This window comes from Homalodisca vitripennis, chromosome 3, assembly GCF_021130785.1.
Source record: "Homalodisca vitripennis isolate AUS2020 chromosome 3, UT_GWSS_2.1, whole genome shotgun sequence".
In the NCBI taxonomy this organism is placed as follows: domain Eukaryota; kingdom Metazoa; phylum Arthropoda; class Insecta; order Hemiptera; family Cicadellidae; genus Homalodisca; species Homalodisca vitripennis.
In genome coordinates this window covers 16567745-16588092 of record NC_060209.1, presented here as the reverse complement: position 1 = coordinate 16588092, position 20348 = coordinate 16567745, and the positions used below count along the sequence as shown (strand labels likewise).

The following is a 20348-nucleotide window of genomic DNA, read 5'->3' as shown; positions in this document are numbered from 1 at the left end:
TTTACAAGTTGCTTTTTGTATACATATACATAGTTTTTAACTCATCATTAAATTATTACTTTTTAGACATAAAAAATAGCTGAAATATACCATAATATGAAATACTAATAACATGATTTGGTTTCATACTTTGGTTTGTTCGGTAGTTTAGATTTAATCAGAAATATCAATTATTCGATTGTCGTGGTGGCTGCTTAATTAAACAAACTGCAGCCCATGAGACATTTGTGGTTTGTGGTTTTGACATTATTTTTGTGCGGTTTAAAATCATCATGGCTACCATTATTGCTGGGTCTTAATAGTTTTGACGAGTTTATCACGCGTTCATTGCATTATTTGAATTTCATGAACATTACTTGAGTTGTGCTAAAAGTGGTTACTCCTGTAAATACATTGCATATGTGCCATATGAGTAACCGGTTACTTGTTGCCTAATGATTTTATAACAAAGAAAAAAAGAGTCCAATATCCTTTACAGCCTTATTCTGCCTGTATATGTCTGCACGCTATTTCTCAGTAGCTGACGTTCGTGGAGCACTCTAGGTTAATTTGGAGGAGCTGTTACAACTCTATTGCCAATAAAGTACTCAGTAGGAGAAGCAATTACCACAAAATAAATAAACGGGTAAAATTTGGTTGAATTCATATCTTTAACTTCAGAAAAAGTTGTGTACATACAGAGTTAGCAAGTTCAATGAGATGCGGAATCCAGTGGAAGTTGGATGAAAAATTGATCTGTAAAATCACAGTTTTTCAGTACTTTTTCTGGTACTTTGGGATTATACCGACCACACCAGTATGAAGAACACAAAAATATAAATTTATAGAAACAAACATTATAGAACGAAAAAACAACTCTTTAATTATAAAAATTACAAAACTTACAAGCATTTCCAGGTATTGTGATCGGTATTGTTGTCGCTGTTATCTTATCTTTCTCGAGAATCCCGATTACGGCAGGCCGCGCGGCATCACATGATTATCTAAGTTTTTTTGCACGGTACATAATTGCCTTTCCATTACAATTAAATTTATATTTCTGATCAGCCCCTCTAGAATTTGATATTTTACTGATAGGTACTATCTCAAGGGATGTTTTTCTTTCGTTGACGTCAGCGCGGGCTTCGGCAGCACCGGAGGCACTCGCATTTTGAGTGGTGGAGTGTGATCAAGAATAAAAACAAGTTTTGAGTTTTTTTTTTTCAATAAAGAATTTAGTTTTTGTTTGTAATGTTTGTTTTTGTTGAATTTTTGTGTTTGGAGAAATGTAGGGGTAAAACACAGAAGTACAACAAAGCGACGCACCAGCTGAACGAGCGGCGAGACTCTGCAATCACGTTATCTACTAGACCGCTCGCTCGACTTTGACCTCTGTCTGAGGATGGGGAGGGGTTTGCGATAAGACAATTTCTGTTTTATATTGACGAAATATTGTTTCTACGCTAATCTAGTAATCAGTAGAAGGAAAATATCAAATAACGATTCATGTCTGGGTGTGGTCGGTATAATCCCAAAGTACCCTTTTTCTGTTTTTCCGTCATTTGGTTTATTTTTTTAAGGAGAGGCCGATCCCCTTTAAATCGGATCCCCAAAATTGAAGGTAACATCACAGAGTCGATGGAAAGACAGCACAGAGAGGTGGGCTTCTTCCTCACTCAATTCCTGTCGGACCACGGTTATTTTGGATCACACCTACACAGGATAGGGAAATGGGGGTTGCCCAATTGGGGTTTGGAGATTCACGTTGTGATGACAAGGAACATACCTTCTTTAGGTGCAGGCGATGGATATAAGAAAGAAGAAAGGACCAGGAGGAATCGGGGTTTTCAACATTCACACGAGGTTATTCTTTCGCTACGTTTCCTGTTTTACGTCATTTGGTTTTTTTTTTTAAAGAAGGGGCCGTTGCCCTTTTAAGCCTTATTCTACCTGTCCTCAGTGTACCACTGGCCTGTGCGAGTATCTTATCAAACAGAATAAGGCGATTCGATACAGTAGGCCTACAAGGTCGATGATACTACGGAAAAAGTGCAACGGTCACAGACAGATTTGAACCTGCGCTTCCTCTAACTCAGACCCAAAGTTCGACGTCTGAAACCACTCGGCCATCTGCACTCCCAAATGACTCTTCTATCACTCTACTACTATGGAGAAGCAAGGTTTAAGATGAGATGAAAATTTTCTTCGCAAGAATGCTACAAGCCCTTCAGACTTTTAAGCAAAAATGTTTGTCTTGTACCACTTATTAATAATATTGGTATTCCGCGAAGATTACAATAATACTAATAGAAAAACAGTTTTCAGCTCTATAATACTTTAGCCTCCAGAACCGATATTTCCATTAATGTTCTTAAAAAATATTTTCCATTAGTGTTCTTAAAATATTTAAAATCTAAATAATTAAACAATTTTGTTTTATTAAAAAAAGTATAGTTAAAAAATAAAATTTTAAATGTATTGTAAAAATATATTAAAAAAAAAAAAAAAGTCTTCTATGAATTTAAAATAAAAAATAAATGTAAATAGTATGGTTATTTGTTATAAAAGAAGTTACTTTTAATATCAGTTTATCTTTAAAAAACTAATTAGGTCCTACCAACATCATTCAATCGTTTTGAACACCAACTTAAGCCTTAATTAATTCCTTTCTATTCGTACCTTCAATAAAGATCATAAATACATTCTTTGATTGGTTATACCAAACCTTTTACAAATGTCTAACATTAAATTCTGACTATAACACACCCTCAAATCTCCAGTACTAGTAACAGACATCAAGAAGTGTACAATGTTCTTTATTGTTCGTATGTGGGTCAGTCACAGCGCATCAGCACCACTGTCATAGCAACAAGCGTTGCCGTTCGTTGGGTACTACTCTCGCATCAAAATGGTACCTGTTTTTCCTGTTTTCATCCAAACTACAATTTTGAACATTCATAAACAGGAAAACTTGTAATTCATATTAACAGCAAAGTTTTATACAAGATAATATGTATAAGAGTACTAACTTAGAGAATGTAATTTTTTGAGTTTTTGAATTATATGGATAAAAGTTGTCAAACCAGTTGTTTTTAAAACCATTTAAACTTTTATTCTCAACCGGGTTCAGTTAAATAGACTCGGAATTGGTCACCTTATTGAGCTTATAGTCAATATTTTTGTTTTAAAGCAACTTGTTTTTAACACCACTTATTAAATAGATTTTGATAATGTGCAGTGGCTGGTGCCTGCTCGTTAGAACGCGGCAAACTGTCGAGAGCGATGTTGTAATGATCGTCCGTGGTCCACTCGCGCCCTTAAGTGTATGAGGAAGCTTAATACATTAAATATAGTTTTAATGTATTAGACCATTCCCTATCAGCTTTTTTATATGAGCTTTAGGCCTCCAATGGCAGATTTAACAATTTGCTTTCTACGTCTAGACGTAGTAATAAAGAAGGTTAAGTTTTAATGCAACTCCATAATTTTATCTCTATTAGTTAGTTTTCGTTCATCGTTCAAACTCGGGTATCTATGTTTGTCGGCCTGCAACGCGGCACAGTGTCTAATATTGTATATACATGAAATTAAATGTGATTACAAAATATATGATATTAATATAATTGAAAAACAACATTTTTAACGCTGTAAACGGATTTTCAAAATTCGATAAACATATCACAGTTGGTTGTTTTTGTCTCGCTTTTGTCACAATTTTACGAGAGCTTTTCTCGATAGTATCACATTTTCTCTAACTGTTTCGAAAAATGCGACAAATGCGGTTACAGTTTAAACCCTGACAGAAATACTTGTTCTTTCTCTTGTGACAAAAATGCTTTTTCACTAGTGAGTGATATTTCTGTATATTCGATGTAAAAGTGTGTGTTGTGAGTACACTTTAAAGCATACTTAGTTACTATTATTGCATAAGAATAGACAAAAATACCTATTGTTTTCTTTTACTTCGTAATGGGAATTTAAATTCTTTAGGACTGCCATTGTCGGCCATTATTATTTATTTACTTTTAAGAACAAAATTACCATGACGCATTTTAAGGTAAAGTATGGTTTGATCTCAACAGATAATGTATGTTTTCATTTCATTTCTTACGCTCATAATATTGCACATGATTTTAGAGGGTATATACATAAATAGTTAAATTCTTAATGTTTTAATGTTCTGTTTTGTGTGCTATGTCTGGATATCTGTAAATATTATCTGGGGGTGGGACTGATAGCGTATCTGTTATTGGGTGGGGGGGGGGGGGGGTGGGGGGGGGGGGGGGTGGGGGGGGGGGGGGGTGGGGGGGGGGGGGGGTGGGGGGGGGGGGGGGTGGGGGGGGGGGGGGGCTCCTTGTCGAATACAGCTGTCTCTACCGGTGATCAGAACACGTCACCTGCATCTATTCATCTACTTACATTCCCTATACTTAAAGACAGGATTTTCTGCTATATAACCGCCACAGTGAATGTAAACTCCTTGTCGAATACAACTGTCTCTAACCGGTGATCAGAACACGTCACCTGCATCTATTCATCTACTTACATTCCCTACTTAAAGACAGGATTTTCTGCTATACCGCCACAGTGAATGTAAACTCCTTGTCGAATACACCTGTCTCTACCGGTGATCAGAACACGTCACCTGCATCTATTCATCTACTTACATTCCCTACTTAAAGACAGGATTTTTCTGCTATACCGCCACAGTGAATGTAAACTCCTTGTCGAATACAGCTGTCTCTACCGGTGATCAGAACACGTCACCTGCATCTATTCATCTACTTACATTCCCTATACTTAAAGACAGGATTTTCTGCTATACCGCCACAGTGAATGTAAACTCCTTGTCGAATACAGCTGTCTCTACCGGTGATCAGAACACGTCACCTGCATCTATTCATCTACTTACATTCCCTACTTAAAGACAGGATTTTCTGCTATACCGCCACAGTGAATGTAAACTCCTTGTCGAATACAGCTGTCTCTACCGGTGATCAGAACACGTCACCTGCATCTATTCATCTACTTACATTCACTATACTTAAAGACAGGATTTTCTGCTATACCACCACAGTGAATGTAATCTCCTTGTCGAATACAGCTGTCTCTACCGGTGATCAGAACACGTCACCTGCATCTATTCATCTACTTACATTCCCTATACTTAAAGACAGGATATTCTGCTATACCGCCACAGTGAATGTAAACTCCTTGTTGAATACAGCTGTCTCTACCGGTGATCAGAATACGTCACCTGCATCTATTCATCTACTTACATTCCCTACTTAAAGACAGGATTTTCTGCTATACCGCCGCAGTGAATGTAAAACTCCTTGTCGAATACAGCTGTCTCTACCGGTGATCAGAACACGTCACCTGCATCTATTCATCTACTTACATTCACTATACTTAAAGACAGGATTTTCTGCTATACCGCCACAGTGAATGTAATATTCTTGTCGAATACAGTTGTCTCTACCGGTGATCAGAACACGTCACCTGCATCTATTCATCTACTTACATTCCCTATACTTAAAGACAGGATTTTCTGCTATACCGCCACAGTGAACGTAAACTCCTTGTCGAATACAACTGTCTCTACCGGTGATCAGAACACGTCACCTGCATCTATTCATCTACTTACATTCACTATACTTAAAGACAGGATTTTCTGCTATACCGCCACAGTGAATGTAAACTCCTTGTCGAATACAACTGTCTCAAACCGGTGATCAGAACACGTCACCTGCATCTATTCATCTACTTACATTCCCTATACTTAAAGACAGGATTTTCTGCTATACCGCCACAGTGAATGTTAACTCCTTGTCGAATACAACTGTCTCTACCGGTGATCAGAACACGTCACCTGCATCTATTCATCTACTTACATTCCCTACTTAAAGACAGGATTTTCTGCTATACCGCCACAGTGAATGTAAACTCCTTGTCGAATACAACTGTCTCTACCGGTGATCAGAACACGTCACCTGCATCTATTCATCTACTTACATTCCCTACTTAAAGACAGGATTTTCTGCTATACCGCCACAGTGAATGTAAACTCCTTGTCGAATACAGCTGTCTCTACCGGTGATCAGAACACGTCACCTGCATCTATTCATTCCCTACTTAAAGACAGGATTTTCTGCTATACCGCCGCAGTGAATGTAAACTCCTTGTCGAATACAACTGTCTCTACCGGTGATCAGAACACGTCACCTGCATCTATTCATCTACTTACATTCCCTATACTTAAAGACAGGATTTTCTGCTATACCGCCACAGTGAATGTAAACTCCTTGTCGAATACAGCTGTCTCTACCGGTGATCAGAACACGTCACCTGCATCTATTCATCTACTTACATTCCCTATACTTAAAGACAGGATTTTCTGCTATACCGCCACAGTGAACGTAAACTCCTTGTCGAATACAACTGTCTCTACCGGTGATCAGAACACGTCACCTGCATCTATTCATCTACTTACATTCACTATACTTAAAGACAGGATTTTCTGCTATACCGCCACAGTGAATGTAAACTCCTTGTCGAATACAACTGTCTCAACCGGTGATCAGAACACGTCACCTGCATCTATTCATCTACTTACATTCCCTATACTTAAAGACAGGATTTTCTGCTATACCGCCACAGTGAATGTTAACTCCTTGTCGAATACAACTGTCTCTACCGGTGATCAGAACACGTCACCTACATCTATTCATCTACTTACATTCCCTACTTAAAGACAGGATTTTCTGCTATACCGCCACAGTGAATGTAAACTCCTTGTCGAATACAACTGTGTCTACCGGTGATCAGGACACGTCACCTGCATCTATTCATCTACTTACATTCCCTACTTAAAGACAGGATTTTCTGCTATACCGCCACAGTGAATGTAAACTCCTTGTCGAATACAGCTGTCTCTACCGATGATCAGAACACGTCACCTGCATCTATTCATCTACTTACATTCCCTACTTAAGGACAGAATATTGTTATACCGCCACAGTGAACGTAAACCCTTAGTTCTATATAAACTGTGTGTTTACTCAACATCATCCTACTCTGAATATTGTTTCTTTGACCGTAGTTTAGCAATAACGGTTTTATTTTAACTAAATATTATGTTCGGAAAAAGTTTGGAAAAATATGGTGGCAGTACATAATCTCATCCAGTGAGATCATATGATGATTGTAGTCTTACTTTTTCTGATACTACAAAAAATATGAATTTGCAATATATATTTGGACATTCTAATAATAATATATATAATATATATATTCATTGAATTATTTGATCATTGTTATTTGTTGTTGATTCATTGAATTATTATTTGTTCATGACATATTTGTTGAAACCTTGTGGGGGGGGGGGGGGCGGTGAAGGACACCAAATGCATGCACCCCTAAAGATGCAACCGACTCGTACTGCAGCATTACCATAAATTGAAATCCACTTGGTCGGTGATTTCATGAATAACTATTGTATTATACGTAACGAACCTGAGGCGTGCGTTTTTTTCTGACGCACTTGACCTTGAATTCCTATAATAACTAGTATTTTACTGTTTCACACCTCTGCGGCCAGTTTTTATGACAATTACTTATAGTAACATTACGTTGTTACTGCCATAAAACCGTGTAATTAATTGTAAATTACTCAAGTGTATACTGAGGTACACGACTATTATTTATATAAATAGCCGGTAACAATTCTATTGGTCACGGTGCTTCCCGTCAAACACGTCATGTGAATGCTCAATTTTTATATGACGTCTGCCTCGGACATGGGGTAGTCTGGCAGCGTCCGATTCACAGTATTGTGTCCATTCATTATTGTGAATGTTGAATTTAGCTCCAATTCACCTTCCTCTTACGTGCCTGAAATCTTGAGGGACTTAACGTCCCTTCAGACGAACATTACTCCAGATTTCAGGAGTCAAGTTTGCAACAGAATTAGATTTCCGATGCTTCACGTAAGAGGAAGGTGAACTGGAGCTAAATTCAACATTCATATCGAATCAGCCCTTCGCACCATAGCTGCTTTATGTGTAGAAGAGTCAATTACTCCACCGTGCTTTAGGACAGTGTCAGTCAACATCGTAGTGCACTCAATTGTGCACCTGACGAGACAATGAGAATACCTCTTCACCTACATTACATTACTTTTTGTAGTCTGGGTGTCTCTGATGTCGAAACGATACGGGGGTTCGTTTTGAGCGTCTTCGTTCTTCGTCACCGACTATTTTTTGGATCCCTTCAGACGAACATGACTCCAAATTTCAGGAGTGCAACAGAATCAGATTTCCGATGCTTCACGTAAGAGGAAGGTAAACTTGAGCTGAATTCAATATTCACATCGAATCAGCCCTTCCCAACATAGATGCTTTATGAATTCATTATTGATACACTGTATATATGTAGGTGATAAATGTAGTATAAGCGAAACGTACAAATAATACTAATTCAGTATATATAACTGGAATATGATGACACCGACATGTAGTAACAATGAAGTTTCACATAGGCCTAGGCCAACCACTAGGATATTATTTCAATGATAAATAAAAACGTGAGGAAGCGCGCCAATTACAAGCAGCAATGCTTGTAAATATGCACACTAATAGGCGTCAGATAGTGGCGAAGGTGACTCTGGCTATCAGATATGGTGTCCTCGTCATTATCCAAGGTGACAGGCCTAACAACAGTCCACTGGAGCGAGCAATACACATATAGTTGATATTACAATTTCACAAAACTAAATCCCACTCATTGTTACACGACAAAGTGGTATATCTGCCACTTGATACAGCTTTACAGATCTTGGTTTGAAAGTGTGCTGAGGTATAATAGGATTTTACATTTTGGGGGTACATATTCAGTGGTGAAAAACTTGCAATTATGTGTCAAATGCAAGCTTTACGTATAATTTTTCGAGTTAAAAGTAGAGACAGACTAACCTAGATTTTTTCGGAAAATGGGCTGCTCACTTTTGAGCAAATACACCAGTTATGTTCTCTGATGCACGAACTGAGGAGTTTACAATGAGGCAATTTAATAGAGTAACGAGATTTGCACAATATATTACACTTGAATTGCCAAACTTGAACAAGGAACGCAGCAGAATGCAACTTTGTTATTTGGGTACATATTGTTAAAATTATTTAGTAGCATTTGTTAAAATTTTGGTAATAGCATCATACTTGAAAAGAAACCTAAATTTAAAATGAAAAATTATGACTTTTTTACTAAGTAAAAAAATTGAATAATGTGGGTTATTTATGTATTATTGTCACTATTTATTTATTTATGTAAAGAAAATTCTTGTTTGTGTACTATTGTTGCTATAGAAATTATTTGTTAATATTTATAATCTACTGTTTTGTTAAAACACAATAGTGCTATTTGTTTTTATTGTTCAATTATTTCTTAAGTTAATTATATTAAGTTTGCTATTACATTTTATTGTTTACTAATTTCATAGTTTGTTATGTTCTGTCAGAGTTTATATTTGTTTTACGTCGACACGACTATAAACACAACCCACACAATACACTGACGCCGAACATAAGGGAACTAAGGCGAGCTCGATATTGACAGGTCACACACAGAACAGATCCTGGACAGGTGAGAGGCTAACAGACCAGACAGGCAGGTGGACTGAGCCTAGTGCCGTAATCTGCAGATCAGAGACCTAGGACAACTATGCTACCAGTACACTGACGCCGAACATGGGCGAACTAAGGCGAGCTCGATATTGGCAAGTCACACACAGAACAGATCCTGGACAGGTGAGAGGCTAACAGACCAGACAGGCAGGTGGACTGAGCCTAGTGCCGTAACCTGCAGATCAGAGACCTAGGACAACTATGCTACCAGTACACTGACGCCGAACATGGGCGAACTAAGGCGAGCTCGATATTGGCAAGTCACACACAGAACAGGTCCTGGACACGTGAGAGGCTGACGGACCGGACAGGCAGGTGGACTGGGCCTAGTGTCGTAACCTGCAGATCAGAGACCTAGGACAACTATGCTACCAGTACACTGACGCCGAACATGGGCGAACTAAGGCGAGCTCGATATTGGCAGGTCACACACAGAACAGGTCCTGGACACGTGAGAGGCTGCCAGCCCGGACAGACAGGTGGACTGGGTTTAGTGCCGTAACCTGCAGATCAGAGACCTAGGACAACTATGCTACCAGTACACTGACGCCGAACGTAGACGAACTAAGGCGAGCTCGATATTGGCAGGTAACACACAGAACAGGTCCTGGACACGTGTTAGGCTGCCAGCCCGGACAGACAGGTGGACTGGGTTTAGTGCCGTAACCTGCAGATCAGAGACCTAGGACAACTATGCTACCAGTACACTGACGCCGAACGTAGACGAACTAAGGCGAGCTCGATATTGGCAGGTCACACACAGAACAGGTCCTGGACACGTGTTAGGCTGCCGGCCCGGACAGACAGGTGGACTGGGTTTAGTGCCGTAACCTGCAGATCAGAGACCTAGGACAACTATGCTACCAGTACACTGACGCCGAACATAGGCGAACTAAGGCGAGCTCGATATTGGCAGGTCACACACAGAACAGGTCCTGGACACGTGTTAGGCTGCCGGCCCGGACAGGCAGGTGGATTGGGGCTAGTGTCGTAACATGCTGATTAGATCTAGGACAACTATGCTACCAGTACACTGACGCCGAACATAGGCGAACTAAGGCGAGCTCGATATTGGCAGGTCACACACAGAACAGGTCCTGGACACGTGTTAGGCTGCCGGCCCGGACAGGCAGGTGGATTGGGGCTAGTGTCGTAACATGCTGATTAGAGACCTAGGATAACTATGCTACCAGTACACTGACGCCGAACATAGGCGAACTAAGGCGAGCTCGATATTGGCAGGTCACACACAGAACAGGTCCTGGACACGTGAGAGGCTGACGGACCGGACAGGCAGGTGGACTGGGCCTAGTGCCGTAACCTGCAGATCAGAGACCTAGGACAACTATGCTACCAGTACACTGACGCCGAACAATGACGAACTAAGGCGAGCTCGATATTGGCAGGTCACACACAGAACAGGTCCTGGACACGTGTTAGGCTGCCGGCCCGGACAGGCAGGTGGACTGGGCCTAGTGCCGTAACATGTAGATCACACCTAGGACAACTATGCTATCAGTACACTGACGCCGAACATAAGCGAACTAAGGCGAGCGCGAATGTGTGCTCGGCCTGTCCGTGTGTGCGCCTCGCCTTGATTCGTGTTCCGTTTTTGGTGGTTTTTGGCACGAATCAAAGAAGACGAGCGGTCGTTAATGAACTCGTGCCAGATCGTACTAGTTTAATTCGTCATCCGTCTGCTCTTCCCAAAAGAGTGACAAGTCTCATACTCGGTCTGTTTTTCCACAGTGAGTGTTATTTTTAACTTTACCACTGTGTACTGTAGTGGCTGTTGCGATGGGAATAAAATGGACAAACGAAGATTCGCTTTTGTTTTGGAACATTACCATGGCGCGGCGGTTTTATGTGGTCCATCGCGTGAGAAACACGAGGATAAAAATAAAATTAACAGCGTGGATTCGTACAAGTAAATAAATCAACCCCTCCGTCCCAGAACTGAAAAAGATAAAAGATTCAGTGATACTAACCTTCCGAACAAAAGTTCTGCGGCAACTTCAACGTGAATAAGTTGGGCGGACTTGAGAGGGTGTGTAATTGGTTACTTCGTGGTGTACACTCATCTTATTTCGAACAACATTCGTTGTGCCACTCGTTCTGAACATTCGGCGAAACATAAAAATGTTTGCCTCTAATTTCTGACATCTCTCATCTACTTTCTATTCTACCAAAATTTACAACTAGCCCCGCCCCCCCTTTGAATATTGGGACCCATTCCTTCTTTTTGTGGTTACGACCCTGGGACCGTCCCACACCGGCACTCTGCCAGAATGTGAATCCACTTTATGGTTTCTGGGTATCCGCACATGTGCTAGACACTACCTACCTCTCTTAAACTCGCAGTGCCAACTGAATTTTAATCAACCCTAACATGATCGGCCAAGCATTTCACCTTTGACTTTCTCAGAAAATAGACATCTCGTCTGTAGGAGAATTGCGTGGCAAAAATACCATGCGGAGATAAAACCGGTGTGTACATTGCGATGTGTAGATTCTGCTAAATTTGTGCTACGCTTTTTAAATCAATTGAACTTCAGATGCATGCCTTTAATTGTGTGAATTCAATTAAATATAACGTGATTTCTTTGTTATTATTACCAGATTTTACTCGATATAAAAAAGTAATAGCGTTGTGTAATGTATTTATTGCTTCTTTTGTTAACATCTAGATAGCATGCATATAGAACGTTTAAGACAGTTATCCTAATAATATAAATTCAAAAGTGCCTTTGTTTGTTTCTTTGTTTCGCTTTCACACCAAAAATTTCAACCTACTGAAATTTTACATGGACATTCTAGCGGTTCCTGGTATGAATAGAGGCCTATTCTTATTTCGAACATCCCTCCGGGCTACGCCCCACTTGCCTTCAACGTAGAAAAATCCTTACTTGGTCTCTAATTTATGAAATATTTATTGAAAGAGCCCGTCAAATGTAATCAAACTGTTTTGTGCAAACATTGTTTTATGACAGCACAATTATATGTTTGATTAGTTTAATAACTATTTGTTTGCATTTACAAAGTGTAAATTCTCTAAGGAGTAACCATTAGTTTTCATGCCTTTTTTACAGTTCAGCGGTTAGGTAAGTACTCATCTACCTTATAAAATGCCCTAAAACAAAAAATTGTAAAGGTTTGAATCCGAAGACTCCCCTTGAAGAAGTTTGCTACAATTACGCTAGATGAAAGTTCGCTAGGCGTTTGCACTAATGTACTAATTCTAGTTCTAAAATACTAAAAATACTTTTCAATTCATAAAGAAACAAACACGTAAATGGTGCCATTGTTAATTTGAACTGTACATTTTTGGCAAATATTAAGTACTAGATATAAAGGATAAAGTTATTATCTAACGTTTACTATAGATGTAAAGACCGTTATAAAACCCATCTTAGTTGTCTTTTGACAGATGTAGACTTCTACGATCTGTGTATGTTTTAATATATCTTCTTGGTCGGGAAACATGGTAAATCAACAATAGAATGAAAAATACTAAGAACAAACGTAAATTAAAATTGCAATCAATATACACTTTTTGACGTATTTTCTTGATCGTGGCGACAAGACAAACACAACATTGGTGTCGGAAATATAAATCACTCGAACCAGAAGTGCTCAAACAGATGCAAAACCTACGAAATCGCGTGTCAGGCCGCGGGTATTTTAATATTGGACAATATGTTCTCATAGAAGGTTGCACTGTCAAAGATTTTGAGGGCATTTTCGGACATTTGTTGTCATAAGCATATTTTCTATCTTGAAATTGCGTGTGAAGAGCCCGGCCCGTTCGCTTGTCAATTTCCTTTAGCCAATTCATTCTAAAAAACCATTATAAATTAATGATGGTAAAAAAGACATGAACATTCTGCTAATAGTATTATCTTGTCACAATCAGAGTTCTGACTGGTAGGTCTTGCCTCTATCGGCGTGTTGAGGTCCGCTTCATCAGTTAATCAGCAACTGTCAGTCATTCTAAGTATTATCTTGTCACAATCAGAGTTTGCCTGGTAGGTCTTGCCTCTATCGGCGTGTTGAGGTCTGCTTCATCAGTTAATCAGTATCTGTCAGTAATTCTAAGTATTATCTTGTCACAATCAGAGTTCTGACTGGTAGGTCTTGCCTCTATCGGCGTGTTGAGGTCCGCTTCATCAGTTAATCAGCAACTGTCAGTCATTCTAAGTATTATCTTGTCACAATCAGAGTTCTGACTGGTAGGTCTTGCCTCTATCGGCGTGTTGAGGTCTGCTTCATCAGTAAATCAGTAACTGTCAGTCATTCTAAGTATTATCTTGTCACAATCAGAGTTCTGACTGGTAGGTCTTGCCTCTATCGGCGTGTTGAGGTCCGCTTCATCAGTTAATCAGCAACTGTCAGTCATTCTAAGTATTATCTTGTCACAATCAGAGTTCTGACTGGTAGGTCTTGCCTCTATCGGCGTGTTGAGGTCTGCTTCATCAGTTAATCAGTACCTGTCAGTAATTCTAAGTATTATCTTGTCACAATCAGAGTTCTGACTGGTAGGTCTTGCCTCTATCGGCGTGTTGAGGTCCGCTTCATCAGTTAATCAGCAACTGTCAGTCATTCTAAGTATTATCTTGTCACAATCAGAGTTCTGACTGGTAGGTCTTGCCTCTATCGGCGTCTTGAGGTCCGCTTCATCAGTTAATCAGCAACTGTCAGTCATTCTAAGTATTATCTTGTCACAATCAGAGTTCTGACTGGTAGGTCTTGCCTCTATCGGCGTCTTGAGGTCCGCTTCATCAGTTAATCAGCAACTGTCAGTCATTCTAAGTATTATCTTGTCACAATCAGAGTTCTGACTGGTAGGTCTTGCCTCTATCGGCGTCTTGAGGTCCGCTTCATCAGTTAATCAGCAACTGTCAGTCATTCTAAGTATTATCTTGTCACAATCAGAGTTCTGATTGGGTAGGCTTTGCCTCTATCGGCGTGTTGAGGTCCGCGTCATCACTTAATCAGTACCTTCAGTCATTCTCACTCTACATAACTTATCACGCTTTCAACTTCAGAATGTGAGATAAATGTTATGTTTAAGATTCTTGTGTTAGAGGAAGAAACTTAAATGATAGTATACTCTTATATTTTGTTTATCAATAAGTCAACATCTACTTGCTTCAGCAAACAACCTATTTGTATAAACGTCGATAAAAGAAAACCTAAAACACACACAATTAAGCTATCAGTGTACAGTTACAGTTTGATATTGTGCAAAAGTGGTGAAAACCGTCTAAACGGTTACAATACAAGCATTTTAACAAAACAAGATCTCTCTAAAAATCAGTATTTAATGTTTAATTGTCAGCTTTAAAAAAATCCTAATCAGTAAAAAGGCTTTGAAACTAATAAAACTTAAAACTGTTTATACATCTGTCTCAACTTTATGTAAATAACTGTTTCAAACGTAACTTTACTCTAAAAAATTCTTTAACAACACACCGAAGGCAGCCTTATTGTGTTCTTCCGTTTAATACATAACTACACATGTATTATATGCCCGTTAAACATGAAACAATCATAATGGTTAAGTTACAAATATATCTATTCTGGAGAGAGATTATATAACTAAATGAAACCCTTCTAAGCGTCCAAGAGTTAATCCTACATTCACTAAGAACTTTTGAAGTATCCAATGCCACTATGAAGCATTCTGCACAAGATTCATGTATTGTTATCCAATTTTTAAACAGTTTTCATCTGGGATACAGAAGCTTTAAATACTGACTACCCCTGATATATTTAGCCTCTATTGTGATATGCAAATGACCCAAAAAAGGAACAACACATTGTGGGTCCCAGACCTCATTAGTGGCAGTGGCGTAGCGAAGGGGGGGGTCCAGGGGGTCCGGACCCCCCCCGAAATTTTAAGACATATTAAAAAATAAAGCATGGAGCAGGAGAAAAAAGGAGAGTTATCATTATTCTTGTCTCCAAACATTGAATTGATTGATGTAATTGATGAAAGTGACTGTTGTTAAAAATATAATTGGTCCTTTCGTTTAAATCAGAAAGTATCAAACGATACTTTTGGGCTCGGTCTTTCGATAGTGTAGTCAGTAGTGTAATCACGGTATTTCTATAGGGCGCGGTCACGTGACGTCGCAAAGTAATCTGAACCGTAACACGGCGAACAGTTTAAATTAGCGACCACTTCGTTCAAACTCGTCTTGGGACGTAAAATGGTGCTTAGAAATTAAGTTTACGACGTTGATTTTAAGTGTCATTAAACTGTAGACGTGTATCGAAAAAAATATATAAAATCACTTTCTGTCGGAAAAATACACTTGAAAAAACACTACTGATCAGAACTTAACTAATTTGGACTTCAATGATTGAGGTAAACTTGGTGTTTTTCCATTGAGTTAGGACTACGATTTTTTGTTATCATTAAAACTGCACACTGTACCTATATAATTATCGAGAAAAAATAACTTCCGGTCGGTAAATACTGAAGAAAACGCTCTCTACAGATTCAAGTTTTTGACGATTTTAGATTTTACTGGTTGAGTGGTTGAGGTAAAAGCGGTACTTTAGAATTATGTTAGAACGTTGATTTTTAGGTATTAATTCAACGCCGACTAATAGTCTACATATATAGTTATCGAGAAACAAAACAATAAATAACTTCCCGGTCGGTAAATACCAAAGAAAAGCTCTCTACAGATTCAAGTTTTGAAACGATTTTGGATTGCACTGGTTGAGTGGTTGAGGTAAAATTGGTACTTAGAATTATGTTAGGACGTTGATATTAGGTATTAATTCAACGCCGACTAATACATATATAATTATCGAGAAACAAAACAATAAAATCACTTCCGGCGGAAAATACCGAGGAAAAGCTGTACTGATTCAGATTTTTGACGATTTTTGGATTTCACTGGTTGAGTCGTTTGAGACAAAAGTGGTACTTATAATTATGTTAGAACAGTGATTTTAGGTATCAATTAAACGCCGACTAATTCCTATATCATTTATCGAAGAAAAATTGAAAAAATCACTTCCGGTCGATAATACACAGGTAAAAACTCTACTGAAGAAGTTACGACTACTTTTGATTTCACTGGTGAGGTATTGTTTCATTTTCCTTAGTATATTCAGATCGAAATGATTATTTTTGTTTTTTTTTTCTCGATAATTATACAGGCTGATTATGCTCCTAGAGTACAAAATCTTATGGAGTCTTAAAAAAACACAGAAAGACTGGCAAGTCGGCGATTACGGTAGCGAGCTTGATACTCTCTTTGTGCAGCACGCGCATTTCCATCACAAAACCCGTAAATAAAAGTGCATTTCAGCGTATTCCTCGAGTAGTGAACTCCATGGCAGCCTACACTTGACTAAATTGAACAGAAAAATAGTTTATTGAAGGTAGAAGTAATTCATGTGGACACTGGTCTTACAAAAACAAGATAAGGAATGAATGTACAATACTGGTGAAAGTGGTAAGATAAGGAGTTAAAACATTGATAAAGGATGTGACCATTAATCCGTAACTAGCATCCACAAATTATTTTAAACTGCTTTACTTTTTGTACTCCAATTCCTTGTTTTATGAGGCAGTTTTATAAAACAAAAAAATTAAGTACATTTGTTATTAAAATTGTTTTTGCTCTTTTTGTAGCTTGCATGTTTTTAATATTCAAAACCGATAAAGGTAGGTAACCGAATACTTAACTATGGTCACATGGCATAACCATTTTAAAGCCTATTAAAATGGCAAAGTTTTTTAATATCACTTGACACATTCTTGTGTACATGGTGTGGTAAAAAGATGGGGTTCAATGATATTTCAGTTTTTCTGAAACTTAGCAACTTTACCATTTGAATCGACCCTAAAGCTTAATTTTCTTTTTCTTACCGTTTGAACTGATAACTTTTTCAAATTGAAAATTTAACGGAGAATCTAAAAAATGATGTATTTTGCTCTCATATGTCTATACGTTGCTGAGAAATAATCATATTTACATACAAAAACACGTTTTTTTTAGAAAAACTGAAAAATAATTCATTTCAGGCCTAATTTTGGAGTTAGACTTTTTTATAACCGCCATTGTATCACATTTACATTGCTTTATAACTCAAAAAATTTTGTCACACCAAGAGCCACTCACCCTGTATATTTATTAGTCGGCATTGAATTAAAACCTGATATCAATGTCCTAACATAATTATAAGTACCAACTTTTACCTCAACCACTCAACCAGTAAAATCTAAAATCGTCAAAAACTGGGAATCTGTAGAGCTTTTTCTTCGGTATTTACCGACCGGAAGTGATTTTTTTCTCGATAATTATATAGGTAGTAGTGTTCAATTTAATGATAACAAAAAAATCGTCGTCCTAACTCAAACCAAAAATATTACGTTTATCTCAATAACTGAAGTCCGAAGTAGTTGAAGTTCTAATAATTAGAGTTTTACAGGTGTATTTTATTTCCGACCGAAAGTGATTTGTTTTTCCCGATAATTATATACTCGTCTACAGTGAAATGATACAAAAAAAAAAAAATCGTTATTATAACTCATTCATAAATACCTCAATCAGTGAAATCCAAAGTAGCCGAACACTTCTAATCTGTAGAGTTTTTTTCCGGTGCATTTTCCGACCGTTAGTTTGATCTGTACCCGAGCAACGCTCGAAAAAGGGTTTTCCGGGCGCCGCCAGTGGCCCAATGTCCCCGAAGGAGTATTTCATTTTCCTCCACAGAATATAGTTTGTGTCAATTATAAGCTTGAGTGAAGCTCTGTTTTGTTCTTTTTCTTTCTTATCCGTTGAATCCAACATCACTTTGGTGCCTTCTACTCGGCCAAAATCGAACTTCGTAAGGTTTCTGTAGCTATACAAGAAAATGTGTGGTACTAGAGTTGTTGTGAGAGTTGAATTTGCCTATTACCTCTTTCCACTTTCTAAAAGGCGTAGTTACTAAAGCTTCATATTTTTGGTATTTAACCTTTTTACCAGTGAAGTCATTGGCAAATAACACAGAAAACGTCCCCCGGATCCCCGATTTCGGACCCCCCCCGAACGAAAATTTCTGGCTACGCCACTGATTAGTGGTGTGAAAATGAGCCAGCAAGGGAACAAAACATTACGTGGGTGCATAGACCTCATTAGTGGTGTGAAAATGAGCCAGCGAACGAACAGCACATTACGTAGGTGTCCAGACCTCATTAGTAGTGTGAAAATGAGCCAGCGAGGGAACAGCACATTACGTGGGTGCCCAGACCTCATTAGTAGTGTGAAATGAGCCAGCGAGGGAACAGCACATTACGTGGGTGCCTAGACCTCATTAGTGGTGTAAAATGAGCCAGCGGGGAACAACACATTACGTGGGTGCCTAGACCTCATTAGTGGTGTGAAAATGAGCCAGCGAGGGAACAACACATTACGTGGGTGCCCAGACCTCATTAGTGGTGTGAAAATGAGCCAGCGAGAGAACAACACATTACGTGGGTGCAAAGACCTCATTAGTGGTGTGAAAATGACATAACCAGGGAACACTCATTACGTAAGTGCTTAGACCTAATTAGTGGTTTGGAAATGAACGAATGAGTGAACAATACTCATTACTTGAGTGCCCAGACCTAGTTAGAGGTGTACAACCAAAAAATAGTGTTACTGCTTTTAGTCATAAAGGAAAGTAAATGTTTTTGTTTAATTATGTATTACAATATTTTCCTAATGTTTTGTTTATCATTATGAAATAACAAAACAAAAAATAAAATGGAAATGGAAAAACAAATTTTAATAATAGTAAACAGATATGCTTCGAAAAAATAACTTTTTAAATTCTTAAAATAAAAAACGCTGTGTTTAGAGTATTCCAAGTTCTTGTAATATGGAATGCTTAGGTGGGACAAAAAATGATTGTTTAGGTTGCTTAGGTGGGCTACTAAATGATTGTTTAATGTGATATAAAGTGGAATGAAGCCATTACAATATTGATTGATCGAGACATATTTAGTTGTTCTTTATGTATTCTTAGTGTAAATCTTCTTTTTTTAGTTCTAGAATAATTTATTTCTTTAAATGCTACAATAGTTCTTGTTTTTTGTTGCATTATTGTTAGCATGTTGTAACAGGGACAACTAATTTAGATTTTATTTTTAACTTTATGCTAGACAAAAGGCTACTAAATGTGATTGTTTAATGGGCCATAAAGTGGAATGAAGCCATTACAATATGGGATGCTTATGCTAGACGAAAGGCTACTAAATGTGATTGTTTAATGGGACATAAAGTGGAATGAAGCCATTACAATATGAAATGCTTATGTGAGACAAAAGGCTACTAAATGTGATTGTTTAATGGGACATAAAGTGGAATGAAGCCATTACAATATGGGATGCTTATGCTAGACGAAAGGCTACTAAATAATGTGATTGTTTAATGGGACATAAAGTGAAATGATCCCATTACAATATGGGATGCTTATGCTAGACGAAAGGCTACTAAATAATGTGATTGTTTAATGGGACATAAAGTGGAATGAAGCCATTACAATATGGGATGCTTAAGCAGACAAAAGTCTACTAAATGTGATTGTTTAATGGGACATAAAGTGGAATGAAGCCATTACAATATCGGATGCTTAGGCGAGACAAAAGGCTACTAAATTTAATTTTTAAATGTGATAGAAAGTGAAGTATTGAAGTCG

General features: G+C 38.2%; 1 protein-coding gene across 1 annotated transcript in view; it reads right to left on the bottom strand.

The window, feature by feature from the left end:
• The window catches only part of LOC124356640 (DNA repair protein XRCC2-like), a 183090-nt gene that overhangs the window by 151059 nt on the left and 11683 nt on the right, over positions 1-20348 (bottom strand). The gene's annotated exons all lie outside the window — the stretch shown is intronic.